Below are 24965 nucleotides of genomic sequence, written 5' to 3'. Positions count from 1 at the left end.
CCATAAGCTTTTGAGTTTTAAATTTTTCTCTCCCTTCCTCCCCACCTTCCTTCCCAAGACGGTATGCAATCTGATATAGGTTATACACATACATTCCTATTAAACATGTTTTCACATTAGTGATAATGTAAGAATTAGAACCAATAGGAGGAACTATCAAAAAGAGGAAACAAAACACAACGGAAGAAAAAAAATAGCAAATAGTATGCTTCAATCTGCATTCAAACTCCATAGTTCTTTCTTTGGATGTGGATAGTATTTTCCATCATGAGGCCTTTGGAGATATCTTAGGAGAGCTCAATCTTTTTAAAGGCCAGGAAATAAGCAAACACCATGAGCAAAAAGAAATGTACTGTAGATTCTTATTATGGGAATAGTGAAGATCAAGGCAGAAATTCTGAAGAGGACAACATTGTCAACAAACCCACATCTTGAACCTCAAAAGGGAATATGAACTGGTCTGAAACCCAAAAAACCTTCTTGGAAGAGCTCAAGATAGATTTTAAAAGCCAAATAAGAAAGGTAGAAGAAAAATTGGGAAAAGAAATGAGAGGTATGAAAGAGAGAGTCAATAGCTTGGAAATGGAAGGACAAAAATTAACTGTAGAAAACAAGTCCTTAAAAATACAATTGGTCAAGTGGAAAAATATACACTGAAGAAAACAAGTCCCTAAAAATACAATTGGCCAAATGGAGAAGGAGGTACAAAATCTAATAGAAGAAAACAATTTGTTAAAAATTAGAATTGGGCAAGTGGAAGCTAATGACTCTGTGAGAGAGTGAGAATCAGTCAAGTAGAAACAAAAGAATGAAAAAACATAAATGAAAATTTAAAATACCTCGGTGGAAAAACAACTGACCTGGAAAATGGATCCAGGAGAGACAATTTAAAAATTATTGGTCTACCTGAAAACCATGATGAAAAAAAGAGCCTGGATAGCATCTTTCAGGAAGTCATCAAGGAAAACTGCCCTGAGGTCCTAGAACTAGAGGGTAAAATAGCTATAGAAAGAATCCATTGATAACCTCCTGAAAGAGATCCCAAATTGAAAACACCAAGGAATGTAGTAGCCAAATTCCAAAATTACCAGGTCATAGAGAAAATACTGCAAGCAGCCAGAAAGAAATCATTTAAATACCATGAAACCACAGTCAGGATTACATAAGACCTTGAGGCTTCTACATTAAAAGATCATAGGATGTGGAATATGATATTCCATAAAGCAAAGGAACTTGGATTACAACCAAGAATCAACTACCTAGCAAAAATAAGAATGACCTTTGAGGGGAGGATATGGATATTCAATGAAATAGTAGACTTCCAAACTTTCTGATAAAAAGACCAGAGCTCAACAGAAAATTTGATCTTTAAATACAAGATTCAAGAGAAACATAAAAATGTAAACGGAATAGAAAGATACAACATGTTATTAATAAGGGCAAACTGTTTACATTCCTACAAGGGAAGATGACACTTGTAACTCTAAAGAACAGTATTCTTATTACACCATGTTAAAGGGGTAAATATAAAGGGGGTGGATATAAGTTGACTTTGATGTAATGATAAAAAAAATCTAATCAAGTGGGTTAAATGGATCCACTAAGTGGATTAATCTGATCTAACTAAGAAAATGTACTGAGAGGAGGCAGACAAGGGTAACTTAAATTGCAGAAAAAGGCACAGAAATGTATTACTACAGAGGGAAAGAAGGCAGGGAGATGAACATTGTTTGAATTTTATTATTATCCAATTCAGTTCAAGAAGGGAATAACATAATCAGCTAGATATAGAAATTTAACTTGCCCTATAGTCAGTAGGAGGGAAAAAGGGAAAGAAAAGGGAGGGGGGCTAGAAGGGAAGAAAGAAGTAGTAAGGGTAAAGGAGAAAAATCTGGAAGGGGCTAATAGAAGGGAGGTGGGACTGAGGGAGGAGGTGGTCAAAAGCAAAACACTAGAGAGGAGAGAAAATGGAAAGGAGAAAGAAAAGCATAAATGAGGGGAAATAGGATGAAGAGAAAGACACAGATAGTAATCATAACTGTGAGTATGAATGGGATGAACTCTCCTATAAAACAGAAGGAGATAGCAGAATGGATTAATAACCATAATCCTACAATATATTTTTTACAGGAAACACATTTGAAACAGAGGGACACACACAGGGTAAAGATAAAAGGCTGGAGTAGAATATATTATGCTCCAGCTGAAATAAAAAAAAAGCAGGGCTAGCAATCCTGATCTCAGACAAGCCAAAAGCAAAAATAGATCTTATCAAAAGAGATAGGGAAGGAAACTATATCCTGCTAAAAGGCACCATAGACATGAAGTAATATCATTACTAAACATATATGCACCAAATGGTATATCATCCAAATTCTTAGACGAGAAGTTCAGGGAATTACAGGAAGAAATAGACAGCAAAACTATACTAGGGAGGGGACCTCAACCTCTCCCTCTCTGAACTAGATAAATCTAACCACAAAATAAATAAGAAAGAAGTCAAGGAAGTGAATAGAATTTTAGAAAAGTTAGGTATAGTAGACCTCTGGAGAAAGTTGAATGGGGATAGAGAACATTATGAAATGCAAAATAGTTAATTTTGATTACATTAAATTGAAAAGTTTTTGCACAAACAAAGCCAATGCAACTAATATTAGAAGGAAGGTAGAAAATTGGGAAAGAATTTTTATAACCAGTCTCTGATAAGGGCCTCATTTCTAAAATATATAGAGAATTAAGTCAAATTCATAAAAAATACAAGTCATTCCCCAATTGATAAATGGTCAAAGGATATGAACAGTCAGTTGGCAGATGAAGAAATTAAAGCTATCTATAGTCATATGAAAAAATGCTCTAAATCACTATTGATTAGAACAATGAAAATCAAAACAACTCTGAAGTACCTCATCACACCTATCAGATTGGCCAAGATGACCAAACAAGAAAATGATAAATATTGGAGAAGATGTGGGAAAATTGGAACACTAATGCATTGTTGGTGGAGTTGTGAAATGATCCAATCATTTTGGAGCTCAATGTGTAACTATGTCCAAAGGGCTATAAAAATGTGCATACCCTTTGACCTAGCAATATCACTTCTAAGTCCGTATCCCAAAGAGATTAAAAAAAAATGGGAAAAGGATCCACATGTACAAAAATATTTATAGTAGCTCTTTTTGTGGTGGCAAAGAATTGGAAATTGAGGGGATGTTCATCAATTGGGGAATGGCTGAACAAGTTGTGGTATATGAATGTAATGGAATGCTATTGTGCCATAAAAAATGATGAGCAGGCAGACTTTAGAAAAACCTGGAAAGGCTTGTATAGACTGATGCTAAGTGAAGTGAGCAGGACCAGGAGAACGTTGTACACAGAACTAGTCATGTTGTGTGATGATTAACGTTGAGAGACTTAGCCCTTCTCAGCAATGCAGGGATCTAAGACATCTCCAAAGGTCTCATGATGGAAAATGCTATCCACATCCAAAGAAAGAATTATGGAGTTTGAATGCAGATTGAAGCATACTATTTGCCATTTTTTTCTTCTGTTTTGTTTTGTTTCCCCTTTCTGATGGTTCCTCCTGTTGGTTCTAATTCTTCCTTACAATATCACTAATACAAAAATATGTTTAGTAGGAATGTATATGTATAGCCTATATCAGATTGTGCACTGTCTTGGGGAGGGAGGTGGGGAAGAAGAGGGAGAAACATTTAAAACTCAAAAGCTTATGAAAGTGATTGTTGATAAATCAAAATAAATTAATTAGAAAAAACACCTGAGATTCAAACTTGTGCCTGCTGAATCCAAATCAAATGTTGTTGTTGTGGTTGTTGTTCTTTTCCTAGATCATTAATCTACTTTCTTCTCTTTTATTTATTTATTGGAAGGAATATCCCTGTCTTTAGTGGAATGGAATGTTTGCTATTTTCAAAGAAGCTTACCATCTTAATTATTAAAATCATAAACTTCAGAGTTGGATGAAACATATAGATTAGCTAATTTACATACCCCTATTTGATAGACTGGGGAAACAAAGGCCAAAATGATTAAGTGGCTTTCCCAGAGTCGTACAGGTAGTGAAGATTAAGAGTCAGGATTTGAACCCATGTGACCTGTACCAATCTGAGTGGCAAATTTTGGAAAATCTGAAAGAAAATAATTTCTAGCCTTTAAAAAGTCTAAGTTATCAATCTTACAAAAGTCCATGTTGAAAACTAAAACAAAAAGTAAATAAATGAAATTTTTAAAAGTCTGAGTTACCCTACACTAAAGTCAGATTGCTATTTTAAAAATAAATTCCTACAATAGGAGACATCCTGTGAAGTATATAGAAGTTCAGACCAGCCAGTTGACTCCTTCTGATGGGTCATATATGCACTCTGGTACAACCAACAATGATTTTGCATTGTCCTTCAACAAGGGGCCAGAATACTTCCACCTCTCATATCAGGGAGGATGGTGGCATGCTTAACATAAATAAGAAAGTTTCAAAGAGGGATAGATTTTCAGGGGATACTTCTGAGTGCATAACTAACAGGTAATTGATGATGCTCAAGTGGTTTTGGGAGAAAGACTGAGTCTGGATGCATCAAATTGGTAGTCATATTATATATATATAGATATACATAGATATAGATATATATAGATATCTATATATATCTATATCTATGTATATCTATATATATAGGGTTTGTAGGGATGATGCTTGAATTATAGGAACTTACAAAATCCTTGAAAGAGAGAAGTAAATGGCTCTGGATGGAGTCAGGAAACACACCTACACTAAGTGGGAAATGAAATATAAGTATAATTTCAATGGTTTATGGAACTTCTAGGAAAGAAACCTCCTCCATCACTATAGATTGAAACTACTCTGAGAATTAATGTTCCAAAGCATTCCTAAGTTACTGAGATGTTAAATGACTTGCCCAGGGTCACACAGATAGTGTGAATCAGAGTCAGAGTTTTGTAATTCTCAGATCTCCCCAACTGTAAGTGAGAACATACAGATGCACACACATGTTTATATATAAAACACACAAACTTTCTTTTCCTTACCTTTTGTGTTTTATTTTATTTTTGTTTTATTGATACTCCTGGATAGTGTGCTTTGGGGGAATCCTGGATACTCATGTGTTCTCTATCCTGGTGAGCCTAGGGGCAGGCAGAGAGATGGAAAGGGTCCTAATAAGCTTTGTCCTGCTGGAGACCATGATTGACAGTGTTTAATATTTCCAGCTCATTGCTTCAGGTCTCGAAGAGTTTTGAGTTCATGATATAAGAAGATAGGTTAAAAAACTGGGCATGTTTAGCCTGACAAAGGTATTTACATGAGACAGGATAGCTATCTTCAAGTATTGAGAGGCCTATTAGGTTGAGGAAGGATTCGACTTCTTATGTTTGACCCCAGAAAGCAGAACCAGGAGAAATGGAGAGAAGTTCAGAGGTGAAATAGGCTGCAGGTCAGGAAAAAAAAAGCAAACAATAACAAAAATAAACAAACAAATGAAGAACTGAATAGCAACTTAAGCTGTCTGAAACTGAAATTGTCTGCCTTGAGAGGTATTGGTTTTCCTTTATTTGGAAATTATCAACCAGAGATTGTACAACTTGTCAGATCTGTTACCATGGGAATTTGTTTAGTATGTGGGTTGGACTAAATGGGCACTAAGGTCCCTTCCACTTCTGAAATTTTGTGATTCTAAGTTATCCATATCCCAGTGGCCCTAATTAAATGAAAATACTGCATGGAAAGTTCCTGCCCCTAAGACTTTAATTTAGTATCAGGTGCTTTGACACTGAAAACATGGTCTTGGTGGATTGAGATACAAAATGGGTACTACTTGTGGGGACACCAGGAGGAGGAAGTCATAGAGAATAGAATTCAGATGTGGAAAACACCTTGAAAACCATACTTTCCCTAATTCACAGGGATTGAACTGTGGGATGACCTGTGAATCAACCCTCTCTGGGTTCACTTGCAAGGCTACTGTAAGTTGGATGCTTCACCTTATTTCCAAGGAAACTCATTTCTGAAATAAATAAGACAGAATCATTGGGCTCATATGGCCTTGCAAGAAGTAGGGACATTTCTATGTATTTACTTTGCAGTCTGAAAACAAACATTTCTTGCCTCTCCCTGGGATTCCAGTGATGAATAGTAGAGGAGATTCTGTGACCACCCAACAGTAGAAATGACCTCTTGCTTCCTGGACTGGGGAAAATCAGAACTAGTATCCTGGAAACCACATATTTGTTTCAGCATTATGGGGGGCAGGGGTGGGCAGTTCTCTGGTTGTGGACTAATAAGGCAAGTATTTCAAGCTGGGATATGGTGGAACTGCAGATTCCTATCAGCCACTATTGTCCAATCCCAATGTTTCCTTCCCATGTGGCCTACTTACTTTCAAGGAAATTTCTGTTAGCAGAAATTTAAAGCCAGGTGTGAGATAGAATGTGTTAAACAGTCTGCCTGCACAACTACAGAGCCCAATGAAGTCTCAGGCCTCTGCTGCCCAACTGTAACAAAGCTCAGTTTAATTTTTACTTCATTTCTCTTCAGAAAATTAAATACATGGTTTTCTTTCATTTGTTCTTCATTTCACAGACTCAGTAACCATGAATATATGTATTTATGTGTAGATTTGTGTATTATATAAGCATATATTTATTTGTTGTTGTTTAGTCATTTCAATTGCGCCTGACTCTTCATGAACTCATTTGGGGTTTTCTTGGCAAAGATACTAGAGTGGTTTGTAATTCCTTCTCCAGATCATTTTACAGATGAGGAAACTGAGGCAAACAGAAGTGAGTGACTTGGCGACGGTCATACAACCAGTAAGTATCTGAGGCTGAATTTGAACTCGGGAAGATGAGTCTTCCTAACTCCAGGCCAAGCACTCTATGTGTGTGTGTGTGTGTGTGTGTGTGTGTGTGTGTGTGTGTATGTGTGTGTATTTATGGATATATGTATTTATATGTGTGTATATATGTCAGTAAAGAAATTATTAATTGCCTATTATTTCCCTGACACCAAGTTAAGCACCAGGAATACAAATGGAAAAAAAAAATTTCCTGGTCACAAGGAACTCAGAGTATAATGGGAAAGATATAATACAAATAATTTTGTGCAGACAACACAGGATAAATAGGTAAAATTAACAGAAGGAAGGCACTAGAATTAAGTTGGATCAAGAAGGACTTCCTATAGAAGCTGGGATTTTATCTGGGACTTGAAGGAAGACAGAGAAGCCAGAATTTTGGAGATGAGGAAGGAGAACATTCCATGCATGTGGGAAAATCAGTGAAAAATGGCCAGAAAAGAGAGATGTAGGGTCTTGTTCAAAGAACAACATGGAGACCAGTGTCATTAGATTGATAAGTATGTTTTTAGGGGAGGGGTGGTAAAGTATAAAAAGATTAGAAATTTGAAAAAAAAGGTATTAAAAGGACTTTTAATACCAAAGGATTTCATATTTTATATTTAAATGATAGGGAGTCATTGGAGTTTACAAAATAGGAAGGTGACATGATGAGAAGTGTACCTTAGGAAGATCACTTTGGCAGCTAATTGGAATGTGGACCGGAGTGGGTAGGCCCATCAGCAGGTTACACTAGGGTAATGGCAGTATCAGAGAAAAGGGGATATATTCAAAAGAAGTCATGAAGGTAAAATTGGCAGGCTTTGACAATAGAGAGAATATGGAGAGGGAGAGAAAGAGAAAGGAGATGAGGACACCATCTAGATTTTGAGCCTCAGTTCCTAGATGAATGGTGGCACCTTCAATAGTAATAGGTTAATTTGGAAAGGGGAAGATTTGGTTGGTTAAAAATAATATAATGAGTTTAGCTTTGGACATATTGAATATAAGAGTAATATGTTATAAATATAATGCTGATTAGTGTTATTACTATCTCATTCTCATGTTTTTCAAGGAAGTTTAGGTACAAACAGTCCTTAGACAAAGTCACTGTCCTGTAGTTGTTCTTTTATATTTAATACTCTGTGAACTAATGCAAAGATGATAAAATAAACATTTTTAGTGGTTGAATAAAGTATTAGGATAGAAGTATATCTTCCATAGACCCATGAAAAGATTTTCAGTATAACTCAAGTAGAAGGCAAGATGATGGGAATGAAAAGCACCTCATCCTATTCCCATATGATTTTTTTTCAGCCAAAGACAAGGTTTATTAGAACATCTATCATATTGGGCAGACTGTTAAGGAGTCTGAACATTAGTAAACTGTGGCTTGATCCTAAGAATCCCAGCAGTGGCTAGATTATAAGAATCTGAGCATTTTAGTGGAGACAAGATGGACCTTATATACAGAAAGCCTGTGGGAGGGATCTAGGAGTGGCCAAATAGTCCAAACTACTTGGTGATGGGAGGAGGGGCCTAAGGAGATCTGGATGGGAGTGGTCAGTAAACTGGGGTCAACAGAACTCCTGAGACCTGGACAATGGAGCCTAGTTAGGAGTAAGTGTGGGAAATGGCCAGGGGCCATAGGGAGGTAAAACAATCAAGGGGAGATTGGGTGTAGCCAAAATGAAAGGCCAGTTGATGGGATTATAGCCTGGGGCGGGGAACACCAGAGATTTGGCCATGTGGGAAAGTCCAGGGCTTTTCCTTTCTGGAAACCTGATCCCAACCCCATCATTCCCCCCTCAAACAAATGGGACCCAAATTCTTTTGGAGTAAGGGGCAAAGGTCTCGGCTTCTGAAACTACTTCCTGCTGGCAAGGGGCATCAAGTTGTCCCTACCTCAAGGGGGTCCCAAAGATTATGTTGACTGGCACCAAGCACAGGCTGCATCCAGGGAACAATGTGGGGACATTGACTGGTACTTGCTGTTGGCTACCAACTATAGGTGAATGGCCCATAGTCTGGAAGACTTAAATCTGACAGAAAAAACTGCAGGGCCCAGATATAAAGTAGCAGCTAGATTTAGGGCCTAACTTTGAGAGGATAAAACATCCTGAGCTTTGTTTGGATTCAGATAATTCAGTTTTCTAACCATGCAGTATCAAATCCACCTCATAGCCAGACTCAGGAATAGCCAGGTGGGTAACATTCCCTTTCAAAGGAACGTAATGGGTAAACTGAGCCAGGAGGATCCCATCTCAGACTAAGGCTAAAGTTGTCTTCTCAGCTTTTCCCAGTGCCTACTTCCCACCAGTATTGCATTCTCTGCATAGCTTGTGGCATTTCTCTCAGATGGCAAATTTTTGATTATCTATGGATTATGACCGATCAGACAACTCAAAATAAAATCCTATGAGCTTTTTCCTCAAACAGCAAGGTTTACTAATCACATCTTAGGAAAACTTTTCCAGGATTTACCTCTCAAACTTAAATTTGTCCTGGTGTAAAAAACCAATCATTAGAGATTTCTATACACTTGCAAATTCTCAGAAAGCCATATGTAACCCAAACAAGCTTTTCAGCTAGTTTACACATTAAAACAATAGCCAAATTATTTTAGTGGTAACCAAATTATGAAAAGTTGCTTGACATAACTGATACAAAAAGTTCACCAATTTAAAACTTGAAACAAACCCATTACCAATCAGGTGACTTCAATTTTGTCAAATGCGTTTCCAAGTTACTTTACACAGAGAATCAACATCTCATCATTAACAGTTAAAACTAAAACTTTAAGAAGAGCGTGCTAACCCAAGTTCAGAGACCAGTTTCTTTACCTTAAGCAGGATGTGCTGAACTTGGGTGATGCTTCCAGGCAAAGGTTGCCCTAGGGCCCAAGGCCATTGCCAGGGGAGCCCAGCTGTAGCTGCTGCTCCTCCCCACTCCTTCCTTTCCTAGGTGAGGGAGGGTGAAGTCAAAGGAGAGGGGTAAAGGGTGAAACTCTCTTCTCCTATGAGAGGGATTAACAGATACCCTCTTGATTCAAGGGAAGGGAGTGACTAGGTTGTACAGGTGTTTCGAAACTCCTTAATGATCAATCACAAAACCTCCAGAATCTGCCAAGATATTTTTAGCTGTTCTAACTTTCCCTGTAAACTCCATGAAGGAGGATTCAGAGGTGCAGAGGGAAGGGAGTAAGTAAGTCTCAGGGAACCCAAAAACAACTGCAGTTTTCCCCAATTCCCTAGTACTCAGGGCATTAACAGAATTGAGCACACAGTTCTGGATAGGGAGTCCATCCTTGTCCTCTATGCTGCGGAAGGGGTACCCAGGTCCATGACTTTGAACTGACCCAGTGCACCAAGAGCCTGAGAGCATCAGGTCGAGTGTGAGACAGCCTTGTAACTGTCTGCCACAAAAGCGCCACAAAAGCACCTCCAAACCTTGATGCTTGGAGAGTGACCCTAACTGCAGAGCAAGAAAGGAGGGATGGGAGGCTTACATACCTTCCAGTCTTGGCTGGAGAAGAACTTGGGGTTAGGCAGTTTCCCTGTGTGGGCTACAAAAATGATGCAGTTTAGGGGTTCAGGGGTTCTGGGACCCCAAAATTACAAAATGCAGGTGCTGCCCAAAAGAATTTGACACAAGCCTTCTTTCAGCAAAAGACATGGCTTATTAGAACATCCATCATATTGGGCAGACTCTTAAGGATTCTGAATATTAATAAGCTGTGGCTAGATTATAAGAATTTAAGCAGTGGCTAGGTTATAAGAATTTAAACAGTACCTAGATTATAAGAATCTGAGCAGTGGCTAGATTATAAGAATCTGAGCCTCCCGTATGATTTTAATGTTCTCTACAAGATCTCTTTATTTTGAAAGCTTTTTATTCCACAAAGTTTGGAGGTTATGAGTATCTGGCAAAGCAGCACTGATTAAAAATGTTGTTGAGCTTGTGAGGATTAAAATTATATGTAGACTACTGGAGGAAACAATTCATTCTATGCTAATTCTCACATTCGGTACAGTTTATTGCTTAAGTTTTCCAAGATATTGTTGATGGGTACATTTTTAGTATCAGTATTTGTTTTCTGTTTGTTAATGGAAGACAACAAACTTCTAATGTATAATTCTAGCCATCAGGTAAATATTGCTAGGTATTTGGTTGGTACTGAAGATGGTCAACATTCAGTGATGCATTGCTGAAGTTTTACTAGTCATTTGTATAGTCTTCATTTTCACCGATTATTATCTTAAGGATATTCCTTCATTAATTTATTTTGGTGATGATCTGTTCCACAATAACCATAATAAACTCCACTTTTCCCCGATAAAAAAGTCTGCATGGCATAGACATTTTTGACACTTCTTTGTCAATATATTTGTTGCCTGAGTATATGTAAATGTCAACCATGGAAAGCCCTTCAATTCCTCTTTTAGAGCTTAGCAATTTTGGAATCTCAATCTAGTTTTCTTAAATTTTATTTTTTTTGTCAAATTATATTCCAAAAATTATGTATACACACACACACACACACACACACACACACACACACACACACATAGACATGTATGTGTATTTCACAGGATCCTTCTTAAGAAACCATGACCAAGAGCTAAAATGCTTTACATTTCATTAAAAGAAGTCAGTGCAGTATACCTTTTATCAGCCTTTTATTTTACTTGGCCTGTTTGTTCTCAAATATTAATAGAGGTGTTTTAATGAGTTCATCATGGGCTCTTAGACTAACCATCAATCATCTTCCTCATTTTGGCCAAAGTTATGTTCATTTTTCTAGAATTGCCTTAAAGTCATGGATCCTGTGTTTCATTAGTCTTATACATGTTTTTGTCTGTGTATTTTTCCAAATATTTTTGTGGTATATTATGTATTTACTAAATTGCACGTGAAGACTAGCTTTGTATGAATATTGATACTAAAACTAATAGCAGTAATGTAGTGATTACAGGTTTTCAGTTTGTTTTATGTATATTATTTCCTTTGATCTTAATTGTGTCAAACATGTTCTTCACATTTATCTTTGATTTAAAAATGCCAATAAGTCTCTTAACATAATCAGACATAGGTTTCTCAGTAGTTTTACATTCAATGCCTCTTGTTTGGACAAAAAAAACTCACAAGGTATTCATAAGTATTACAATTATCTGTTTGATTAATATGATTTAAGTTTGGAGTCATCAGTCTATCTTTCTTTGCCATACATTAAGAAACTAATGCTTATTTAATCCAAGTGACATTTTACTATCATTAGGGGGAGGGATCCCATAAAACAGGGTAGCTATTTGTTTTTTTAAATAGTATTTTATTTTTCCTCAGTTACATGTCAAGAAAATTTTAGCATTCAATTTTACAAGCTTTTGAGTTCCAATTTTTTCTACCTCCCTCCCCTCCTCTCTTCTGAAAATGGTAGGCAGTTTGATATAGTTTATACATGTACTATCATGTAAAAATATTTCCCTATTAGTCACCACTGTGAAAGAAGAAACAGATCAAAAGGAAAAAAAAAACATGAGAAAGAATAAATGAAAAATATGCTTCAATCTACATTCAGAATCAATCAGTTCTTTATCTGGATATGGATAGCATTTTCCTTCATAAGTCCTTTGTACTTGTCTTGTATCATTGTGCTGCTAAGAACAGTTGAGTCATTCATAGTTGATCATCACACAATGTTGTTGATACTGTGTATAATGTTTTCCTGGTTCTGCTCATTTCACCTTACATCAGTTTGTACAAGTCTTTCCAGGTTTTTTCTGAAATCTACCTGTTAATTTCTTATTGCACAATGGTATTCCTTTACATTCATATACCACAGCTTATTCAGTCATTCCCCAATTGACAAGGATCCCCTTAATTTCCACAAAAAGGGTTGCTATAAATATTTTTTCACATGTAGGTCATTTTTATGAACTCTTTGGGATACAGACCTCATAGTAGTATTGCTGGATCAAAGGATATGTACAGTATTGTTGCCCTTTGGGCATAGTTCCAAATTGCTTTCCAGAATGGATGGATCTGTTTACAACTCCACCAACAATGCATTAGTGTACTAATTTTCCTGGATCTTCTCCAGAATGATTTTCCTTTTTTTGTCATATTAGTCTATCTCATAGGTATGAGGCAGTACCTCAGAGTTGTTTTAATTTGCATTTCTCAAATCAAAAGTGATTTAGAGCACTTCTTTATATGCTTAATAAAAGCTTTGATTTCTTCATCTGAAAACTTCCTGTTCATATCTTTTGACCATTTGTCAATTGAGAATGTCTTGTATTCTTGTAAATTTGTCCTCTATATTTTTGAGAAATGAGGCCTTTATCAGAGACACTTGCTTTAAAGACTGTTTCCCATCTTTTTGCTTTCCTTCTAATCTTGGTTGCATTGGTTTTGTTAGTATAAAAGCTTTTTAACTTAGTAAAATCTAGATTATTAATTTTATAATTTGTAATGCTTTCTATCTCTTATTTGGTCATGAAGTCTTACCCTTCCCATAGATCTGACAGGTAGACTGTTCCTTGTTCTTCTAATTTGCTTATGGTGTCACCTTTTATGTCTAAATCATGCCAAAGGCTTCATATCTAACTTTTCTAATATTCTATTTACCTCCTTAGTTTCTTTCTTGTTTATTTTGGTTGATTTATTGAGTTCTGAGAGGAGACAGTTGAGGTCCCCCACTACTATACTTTTCTGTATATCTCTTTCTATAACTTACTTAACTTCTCTTTTAAAATTTGGATGTTATAGGATTTAGTGCATACATATTCAGTTTTGATATTGCTTCATTGTCTATGTTAACTTTTAGAGATATATAGTTTCCTTCCTTATCTCTTTTAATTAGGTCTATTTTTGCTTTTGTTTTGTCTGAGATCAGGATTGCTACTCCTTTTTTTTAACTTCAGCTGAAACATAATAGATTCTACTCTAGCCTCTTACCTTTACTCTGTGTGTGTCTCTCTGCTTCATATGTGTTTCTGGTAAATACCATATTTTAGGATTCTGGTTTTTGATCCACTCTGCTATCTTCTTCCATTTTATGGGAGAGTTCTTCCCATTCATATTACAGTTATGACTACTACTCATGTATTTTCCTCCATCCTATACTTCCTCTTGTCTGCCTTCATTCTCCTTTCACCATTTTCCTCTTCACCAGTGTTTTGCTCCTGCCTATCACCTCCCATGATCTGTCCTCCCTTCTGTCAGTCCCCACTCCCTCTTTACTTGATCTCTTCCCCTCCTACTTTCCTGTCAGGTAAGATAGATTTCTATATTCAACTGATTGTGTATATGATTCCCTCTTTGAGACAATCCTGATAAGAGTAAGATTCAAGTGATGCTTGTTGCCCATTCTTCCATCTTCCCATCCATTGTAATAAGTCTTTTGCACCTCTTTGTGTGAAATAATTTACCCCATTCCACCTCTCCCTTACTTCTGCACCCACTGTACTCCTCTTTTTCACCCTTAAGTTTTTTATGTCATTCCCTCAAAATCACCTTTCTATATATATCTTTTCTACCTGTACTATTAGTGATATATATTTAAAACATATTTTCACAATAGTCATGTTGTAAAGAAAAATTAGAACCAATAGGAAGAACCCCAAGAAAGAGGAAACAAAACAAAACAGAAGAAAAAAAATATCAAATACTATGCTTCAATCGGCATTCAAACTCCATAGTTCTTTCTATGGATGTAGATAGTATTTTCCATCATGAGACTTTTGGAGATGCCTTAGATCCTCACATTGCTAAGGAGAGTTAAGTCTATCAAAGTTAGTCATCACACAATGTGACTGTTATTGTGTACAATGTTCTCCTGGTTCTTCTCACTTCACTCAGCATCAGTCCATACAAGTCTTTCCAGGTTTTTCTGAAGTCTTCTTGCTTATCATTTATTATAGCACAATAGTATTTTGTTACATTTATATACCACAACTTGTTCAGCTATTCCCCAATTGATGGGCATCCCCTCAATTTCCAGTTCTTTGCCACCACATAAAGAGCTGCTATAAATTTTTTTTTGTGCATGTGGGTCTTTTTCCCATTTGTATGATCTCTTTGGAATATGACCCTGGAAGTGGTATTGCTGGGTCAAAGAGTATGCACATTTTTATAGCCCTTTGGGCATAGTTTCAAATTGCTCTCCAAAATGATTGGATCAGTTAGTGATACAATTTTTAAGAATTATAAGTGTCATCTTCCTATATAGGGATGTAAATAGCTTAGCTCTATTGAATCTCTTAAAATCCTATTTCATTGAATGACCATTTTTCCCTTGACGTATTATGCTCAATTTTTCTGGGTAAGTGATTCTTGGTTGTGGTTCTAGCTCTTTTGCCTTCATGAATATCATGTTCTATGATCTCTGATCCTTTAATGTTGCAGCTGCTAAGTCCTGTGTAATTCTGAGTCCCAGATACTTGAATTGTTTCTTTCTGGACACTTGTAGTATTTTTCCTTGACCTATTAGTTATGAAATTTGGCTATAATGTTCCTTAAAGTTTTTATTTTGTGATCTCTTTCCTGAGGTGGATTTTTTCATGCTTATTTTGCCCTCTGGTTCCAAGACATCAAGGCAGTTTCCCTTGATAATTTCTTGAAAGATGCCATCCAGATCCTCCTTTTAATTATGGCTTTCAAGTAGCCTGGTGATTCCGATATTGTTTCTCCTGTATCTATTGTCCAGGTCAGTTTTTTGTTTGTTTGTTTTTTTGTTTGTTTGTTTTCTCATGAGGTATTTCATATTTTTCTACATTTTTTCATTCTTTGGGTTTGTTTGATTTATTCTCGATGCCTCATAGAGTCATTAGCTGCCATTTGCCTAATTCTATCTTTTAAGCTGTTGTTTCCCTCAATTTGATTTTGTGTTTTTTTTTTCCATTTGGCCAATTGTACTCTTTAAATAGTTGTTTTCTTAAGTGGATTTTTGTATCTATTTTTCCATTTGGGCAATTCTACTTTTTAAGCAGTTTTCCAAGCTGTTGACTCTTTTTCATAATTCTCATGCATCATTCTCATTTCTTTTTTCATTTTTTCTTCTACCTCTCTTGTATGATTTTTAACCTCCTTTTTGAGCTCTTCCACGAGTTCTTTCTGGACTTGAGACAACTACAAGGTAGTTATTTAATGGGGCCATATAGCATGCTGTCAAGAATGTTTATTAGGAGGATAAAAAGTTGTTTTTGCATGATTCTTTCAAACCATATATAGAATGATTTACTGAGATTACATATTAATAGATTTATGGTCAGTCTGTTATTATTATCATCATCATCATTCTATGACTTACAGAGTCTTTTTATCTCTAATTCACATGATTCTTTGATCAGAGGTATAAACTCTATTAATCATCTCATTAATTCAAGATAAAGGTGGGTGGGCCTAATCATACAGAAAGTTATTCTAATTTCATCCCTTTTAGTCTGACAGTTGCTAGTATGTTTGAAGAGTTCAAGTGATTGACCAATCTCTAGAGGAAAAAAATCGAGTTTTTAAGTTAAGAGTAGTTATCTTCACTGATACAATTTACTAAATAATTGTTCAGGTCTGGGCATAGACTGTAAATGATTGTATAAACATATTGGCTAATTACAATATATATTAATGTGCATGTGAATATTCTCTGTGCCTGTGTTTGTGTGTTGTGCATCCATCCCTCCGTCCTAACATCTCTCTCATGATACATAAATGGCACTCCCTGTATTTGCTCTTTGATAACTCAGGTTAGCACTGTACTTGCTATTCAGGACCACAAATACCAACCACATTACCACAACTGGCTGTAGCTTTCACTCCTCCCTTTTTTCATGACTGATGGGGTAAGGGACTTCTTTTGAATGCTGTTTCCATCTGACACTGAGATCTAAGAGCTGTTGTGCAAATAGTCTCTGACTGTGACCCAGTCACCATTATTGTTTGTAGTAGTGGTTGGATTTAAAATTAAATTTTCTATTTACTTGGTCTAAGTGTTTGTATGGGTCTTGTTAACTAAAATCCTCATACTGCTGACCTACATCACCAGTAATCAAGTATAACTGTTTTTTAACTTCAGTCTCATTTCTCTTTTAATACTCCTGACCTATTGCTTCATTACTCATGTTTTTAGGGACTATCTGAGTTATCATCTCTCTTAACGGCTTCACTGAGGATAGGCCCAGTTATGGAATATAAAGCTCATAATTTTGTTTAGCATTTCTATACATGCCAGACAAGTAAGTCAAGGTCCAAGTATTGACTAGCCTTAGGGTAGAGAAGTTAGCCATGATGGTGGGTCATCTTTTCCCCAGACTGATGACTCTTAACTCATCTCCTATCCATTTGTGGGGAAATTAAATAATATGTTCCTTGGGATTTGACTGAATTAAGAGCAGAGGTAAGAGTAAGTTGGCAGGAACACAAGAGGGTCTCAGCTACACTGGCATATCTTCCAAATAAATGGATATTTTGGCAACAGAAAGCTTAATCTGCTACATCCTGACAGCCAAGTGCAAACGTCAAAATTAAATGTTTGCTTCACCAGCAATGGTTTTCAAAGAGAAACATTTGCTTCAGTCATTGAAGCCAAATGATTGTTTGCTTGTGGAGTAGTTAAGATGGCCTAATGGTTTTTGAAAATTCAATGACAGGCCAGATGCCATGCCTCCCTCTGTTCTTTGAATAAAACTAATCTCCCTTCCCCCTCCCCACCACACACACACACACACACACACACACACACACACACCTCCTGGGCCTGCCTTGTAAAAGTCATTCGAGAAACCATTTAGACAATTAGGGCAGCCTAAATTTCCAAACATAAAATTATGCTGGGCACCAGCTTTCTGGCAGCTGACTCAGTTATGTAGATGTTTTAGATAGTTTACATCTCCCTTTAATTCTTTGTTTTCCAGCATGGTACTGGAGTGCATTCAGAAGAGTAGAACCAGAATGATGAGAGGCCAGAAGACTATAGTGTAAGAAGATCAGGCAAAGCAATTGAGGAGGTTAAGCCTGGAGAAGAAAAAATCCTGGGCGGGGGGGAGGATAGGGAGTGGGGTAATAATTGCTGCTTTAAAATGTATTTGGAGAAGTCATATGAGAAAAGGATTCCATTTGGTCTACTTGGCTACAAAGGACAGAAATATGAAAAATGGGTGAAATTTGAAGTAGGCAGATTTTGGCTTGGTATCAGAAATCAATTCCTAACAATTAGGTTTCTTCCAAAGAGAAATGGGCTATCATGGGGTGGAGGAGGGGATCCGTTGCCTATCACTGAAAATTTTCATTCAGTGACTGGATGACCCTTGTACCAGAATCTTAGGTTGAAGGGAGCTTTTCTAGCTATCACTCTTTGTAGATAATATGATGGTATACTTACAGAATTCTAGAGAATCAATTAAAAGCTACTTGAAATAATTAAAAACTTTAGCAAAGTTGCAGGATATAAAACAAGCCCACACAAATCATCAGCATTTCTATATATTACTAACAAAGCCTAGTATCAAGATATATAAAGAAAAATTCCATTTAAAATAACTGTAGACCATATGAAATATTTGGGAATCTAACTGCCAAAACAAACCCAGGAATTATATGATCAAAATTACAACACACTTTTCAAACAAATAAAGTCAGATCTAAATAATTAGGAAAATATCAATTGCTCATGGGTAAGCTAAGTTAATATAATAAAAATGATAATCCTACCTAAATTAATTTACTTATTCAGTATCATACCAATCAAACTACCAAAAATTATTTTATATAGAAAAATAATAAAAAAAAAATTCACCTGGAAGAAAAAAAAAGGTCAAGGATGTCAAGGGAATTATTTTTAAAAATATAAAAGAAATATCAGGCCTAGGCATACCAGGTCTAAAACTATATTACAAAGCAGCAATGATCAAAACTATTTGGTGCTGGCTAAGAAATAGAATCATAGATGAATGAAATACGTTAAGTATACAAGACACAGTAGTCAATGACTATAGTAATCTACTGTTTGATAAACGCAAAGATTTTAGCTTCTGGGATAAGAACTCACTGACAAAAACTGCTGGGAAAACTGGAAAATAGTATGGCAGAAACTAGGCATAGACCACATCTCATGCCATATTGAAAGAAAATATCAAAATGGTTACATGATTTAGACATAAAGGGTGATAACATAAGCAAATTAAGAGAACAAGGAATAGTTTACCTGCCAGATTTATGGAGAAGGGAAGAATTTATGACCAAACAAGAGATAGAGAACATTATGAAATGCAAAATGGATAATTTCGATTACATTAAATTAAAAAGTTTTTGCACAATAAAAGCCAATGCAACCAAGATTAGAGAGAAAGCAGAAAGCTTGGAAACAATTTTTACAGTCGCTGTTTCTGATAATTCTAAATATGTAGAGAAATTCTAAAATATGTAGAGAACTGAGTCAAATTCATAAGAATACAAGGCATTCTCCAATTGATAAATGGTCAAATGATAGGAAGAGGCAGTTTTCAGATGAAGAAATTAAAGCTATCTATACTAACATGAAAAAAATATTCTAAATATCACCATTGATTAGAGAAATTCAAATTAAAACAAGTCAGGTCCTACCTCACATCTATCCTATATGACAAAAAAAAAAGGAAAATTATAAATGGTAGAGAAGATGTGGGAAAATTGGGACACTAATGCACTTTGATCCAGCAATACTACTACTAGGTCTGTATCCCAAAGAGATCATAAAAAGGGGAAAGGACTCATATACAAAAATATTCATATCAGCTTTTTTTTTGTGGTGTCAAAGAATTGGAAATTGAAGGGATGCCTATGATTTGGGGAATGTAATGAATACTATTGTGGTAGAAGAAATGATGAGCAGGTAGATTTCAGAAAAAAACCTGGAAAGACTTACATGAACTGATGCTGAGTGAAGTGAGTAGAACAAGGAGAACATTGTACACAGTAACAGCAAGATTATGTCATGATCAACTTTGATAGACTTACCTCTTCTCAGCAATGCAATGATCTGTGGAAATTCCAAAATACTCATGATGGAAAATGCTGTCCATGTCCAGAGAAAGAGCTGTGGAGTCTGAATGCTGATCAAAGCATACTATTTTCTCTTTCTTTTTACTTTCTCGTGATTTTTCCCTTTTGGTCTGATTCTTCTTTCACAACATGACTTTCACAACATGTATAGCCTATATCAGATGATTTGTCACCTTAGGGAAGGGGAGGGGAGGGAGAAAAGATTTGGTACTCAAAATCTTATAAAAGTGAATGTTGAAAACTATCTCTACATGTAATTGGAAAAAATAAAATACTATCAAATGGGGAAAAAAAAGAAAGGGGCTTTGTTGATCATCTAATTCACCTCCCTCAATTTAGAAATGAGGTAGCCACACAAAGGAAGTCATTTTCTCCAGGTTCACAAATAGCAAATAGCAGAAGCAGGGCTTTTGTTTCCAAACTCATTGTTCTTTTGACTACAGGATGCCACCTCGTTGAATTTATTGTTGTGGATATTCATGGAGAGGCTCTGTTTGGATTGATTAAAGAGTGATGGGTTTGGATTCAGATGATCTCGTTGATTCAAATTCCACCTTTGGTACCAGGGTGGGCAGCTAGGTGGCACAGTGGATGGATTATAGGACCTGGAGTCAGGAAGACACATCTTCCTGAGTTCAAACCTGGCCTCAGACACTTACTAGCTCTGTGGTCTTCGGCAAGTCATTTAACCCTGTTTGCCTCAGTTTCCTCATCTGTAAAAATAAGTTGGAAAAAAATGGCAAAACATTCCAGTATCTTTGGCAAGAAACCCCAAATGGGTACACAAAGAATTAGATATGACTGAAACAACCAAACAACAAAATTATGACCTATGGAAAATCATTTCACCCCACTTGATCTCACTTTCTTCATTCGTAAAATGAGGAAGTTGTAATAGATAATCTATAAGAACCCAAGTGCTTATACATCTATAATATATAACCTATGAGGGTCCATACACCTCTGCAGTTATAAATCATTCAATGTTTATTAAGTACCTAGTATGTGATAGATATTCATTTTGTAATGATGATACATACGTCTATAAAGATTTGAGAGAACATATCAGGAAGATTAGATTTCTCATTTACCTTTTCCTAAACACGTTCAAATCAGAACTCATCTTTTTTCTACAAAATCTACTCCTATTAATAGGTTTTTCTGGTTTTGTTGCAAGCTCCCACCACTCCTGAAGTCACTGACTTTTGCATCCAGTGAGTTGTATGGGGTCAACTCTTTACTATCTTTACCTCTTTACCCATAGGCAATTATTTGTTGTTTTATTGACCGTTTCCACAAAATCTCATTTGTCACTCTTTTTACTCACACAGCTTTACTATGATAATTCAGTCCCATATTGCCTTTCACTTTGACTATTGCAATAGCCTTTCAATTTGTCTCTGTGTCTCATCTCTTCTCCCTCAATCTATTCTCCTCTCACATACCAAAATGATATTCCTAAAACTCAAATCTGGCCTTATTTCACCATTCCTCAATAAACTCTCATGTTTCCCTTTTACCTCTATGATCTGAATCAAACTCTTCTATTTTCCATTTAAAGAACTTCAAAATCTGACTCCAACCAATTGTTCTATTTATCGTTATTTTATATAAATGTAATAATAATATATTTGTATATTATTATTATACTATATAATATATTAACCATATATTATATTTATATATAAGATAATATTATTATATGCACACACATTACATATACTTTATTTTATATGACTCCCTTTTCTTCATGAATTCTACAGACCAGCTAGTCTAGCCTTCTACTGCTCCTCACATTAGACATTCCATCTCTTATCTTTTTCCTTTTGTACAGGCTGTTCTTCTTGCTAGGAATACATTCCCTCTAAACATCTACCTCTTAGAATATCTAACTTTCTTCAAAGAATAGTTCACTCCTAACCTCTAGAAAGGGCTCTTGCCTGATGGCCCAAGTTGCTGGTATGACTCTCTCTGTTGCTGCCAAAATTACATTGTATTTACTTTTATTTCATTTTATATATTTTTTTTATATTTCTACATATTGTTTTTGCCAACAAAAATGTAAGCTTCATGGGCAGGGATACTAGAATTTTTTTTTTAAATCATTATCCCTAGCACCTAGCACTGTGCCTGGTACATGGTAGGTGCTGTATAAATGCTGACTACCATGAAAAAATAATTGACAGGAAAGGTTTAGTGACTTGCCTCAGAGGTACTAAGTGACAGAATTGAGATTTTGATCCAAATCATCCTATTCCATATCCAGCTCCAGTTCCACCATGTTATTCAGCTTCTCTCTACACTACAATGACATATTATAGGAAGAATTTAGCAACCTACTTAACTTAACTCTTCTTAGGAAACCTTCTCTGGTTTCCAAATGAACAATGACCTTTCCTCTTTCAGTCCACATAGTCATCTGTTTGACCGCTCTAAATCATGTGGCAAGCATTATTTATTGTGATAAAATTAGCAATGTCTTTGTTTTATTCCCCTACAAACTATAATCTCTGTGAGTGCAGACATTTTTGGACTTTGTATTTGTCAGGGAAAACTACAGTTTGGTCTTCTGTATACCATAGATGCCTAATAACCTTTCATTAAGTTGAATTGAATGCATTCCTCCCAATCCAATATAAGCTCCTGGAAGCCAAATTCAAACTGTTTCTTCTTTGGTTTTCCATCTCTACCTCTTAGCATAATATCTGGCACACAGGGGCTTCAAAAGAGATTATTGAATGAATAAAGGAAGGAAGGAAAGAAAATGAACAAAGGAAGGAAAGGAGGAGAGGAGAGAGGAAGGGATGAAGAGTAGGAGGGAAGGGTGAGGTAAGAAAGGAAGGGAGAAAGGGAGGAAAGAAGAGAGAAAAGAAGGTAGCAAGGAAGGGAGGGAGAAAAAATTATGGAAAGTAGGAAAACAGGAAAGAAAGCAAGAAGGGAAGAAGGAAGGAAGGGATAAAGGAAGTATGAGAAAGAGGTGGGAAGAAAGGGAGAGAGGAGGTGGGGAGGGAGGGAGGAAAGGAGAAAGGACAGAAAGAATACTTGTGTAAATACTTTCAACTCCATGATATGGCTACCACACACAGTAGTGTCATCATTAACAGGCCTATCCCTCTCCATTTTTGGTTTGCTCCAGGCTCTATCAGGTGATGCTAGTAAATGATTGTGAGCAATAGAAAAAAAAAACAGAGTTTGGGCTTTAGATGAAACACTAAACCTGAGCATAGAATGACCAAACTATGATTTATGTCTCAAAGTCCCCTCTCAGACTAAGTGGAACAGAAGCCTTCAGGTGGATTGTGGAAGCATACCATCCATGTACTCTAATTGGCATCTGGATGGTCCTAGTCTCATTGTTTGACCTTTCCAGGATAAATATCTCCAATTCTAGGATGGCAGATAATTGACTCAGCCTCTCATGTGCTTAAATTGATTCTGCTTATGACTTCTTTGCAGCTGCAGATTTGGTTTATTTGGAGAACAGTTGCCAGTGGGAAACTGGCCACATCATATACATTATTGCTTTTATGGATCTCTTTGTCTAATGAGTGTAGCTATTCTCCTCTACACAATCACTTTTATCATTGGACACAATTAGGTGGGACACAGTGAATGATGGAGCTCAGAGGACTATTTTTAGAGGAATCATAGATTTAGAGCTGGTAGAGACTTTGGAGGCCATCTAGTCCAACCTCATATGTTTAGGAAACTGAGATCCAGAGAGATTAAGTGATTTGCCCAAGGTTGCACTGGTAAGAATTGGCAGAACCAAGATTTGAACACACTGGGTTTGATTCAAAATCAGGTGTTTTTTTTTTCCTACTGTAACACACAGACAAGAACATAGAAGGTATATCAGGTTAGCGAGCCTTAGAAACAACTTCTAATATCAATATTTGAGGAAAGAATGGATTAGGATGATTCCATTACCAATACAGTCCTTTCCTAGGACTATCTGAGCATCCATTTTGAGAAATAATAACCACTGGAACATTAAAAGAGTAAAGGAGTGCGGGGAAACTTGCCAAATTGTATTCCCAATACATAACTCCCATCCCACCTACACCTCCAGATACACGGGCCACCAAAATTTCTTTCTATTTACTTTGCTTATCTCAGGAAGATTACAGTCTCTGGGTACAAGAACTGTTTGCTTTAGCCTTTTCAATCTTCATGGTCTATAAGGGTATTTGGCACATCTTAGGATCTTAGTAAATGCTTAGGATCTTAATAAATGCATATTGATTTGGTTGATTTATTTATTTAAGACTTACCCATCCTCAAGGATTCTACTTAATTTCCATATGCCCAAAGTTGCCTTCTCTGGGTACCCTGCCTTGGAGAATTAGCCTCTCCTTTTATAAAGAACAAGCAGGTATATACTGGTAAATACTGAACACCAACTCTCCAAAAATAAAATGAACACATAACCTCTTTGATAAATGACTAGAGATCACTTAATTCAAACCCCTCTATTTTTGGTTTAGGAAAACTAAGGGCCAGGAAGGGCAAGATTTGGTCAAGGAAGTTCATGTACACCTAGAGAGTAGCATCATGTGAACCCATGTCTTTGTGATTCAAAAATCTGTCATGTGATAGAAGGACTAGGCTTCTACTTTGCACAGCTAGGCCCAATGGGTAGAAGTTATCTTTCACTGTAATTTAAACTCTGTGAGGATAGGGATTGCTGTTAAATATTGTCTTTCTATTCCTAGAGTTTAATAAATACTTGTTATAATGGATTGAAAAAAATCTGGACTTATATGAACTGATGCAAAGAGAAGTGAGCAGAACCAGGAGAACATTATACACGGTAACAGCAATAATGTACTATGATCAACTGTGAATGGCTTAGCTATTCTTACCAATACAATGATCTGAGATAATTCCAAAGGACTCATGATGAAAAAGCTATCCACCTCCAAAGAAATAACTGATGGAGTCTGAATGCAGGTTGAAGCATGCTATTTTTCACTTTATTTGTGCATGTGTATGTGTGTGTGGGGGTGTGTTTTGGTTTGTGTTTTCCTGCACAACATGATGAATATGGAAATATGTTTTTGCATGCTT

This window comes from Vombatus ursinus, unplaced genomic scaffold (assembly GCF_900497805.2).
Source record: "Vombatus ursinus unplaced genomic scaffold, bare-nosed wombat genome assembly UNPS02015129.1, whole genome shotgun sequence".
Taxonomy (NCBI): domain Eukaryota; kingdom Metazoa; phylum Chordata; class Mammalia; order Diprotodontia; family Vombatidae; genus Vombatus; species Vombatus ursinus.
The sequence above is the reverse complement of the archived record's forward strand: the minus strand, read 5'-3'. Positions refer to the sequence as shown.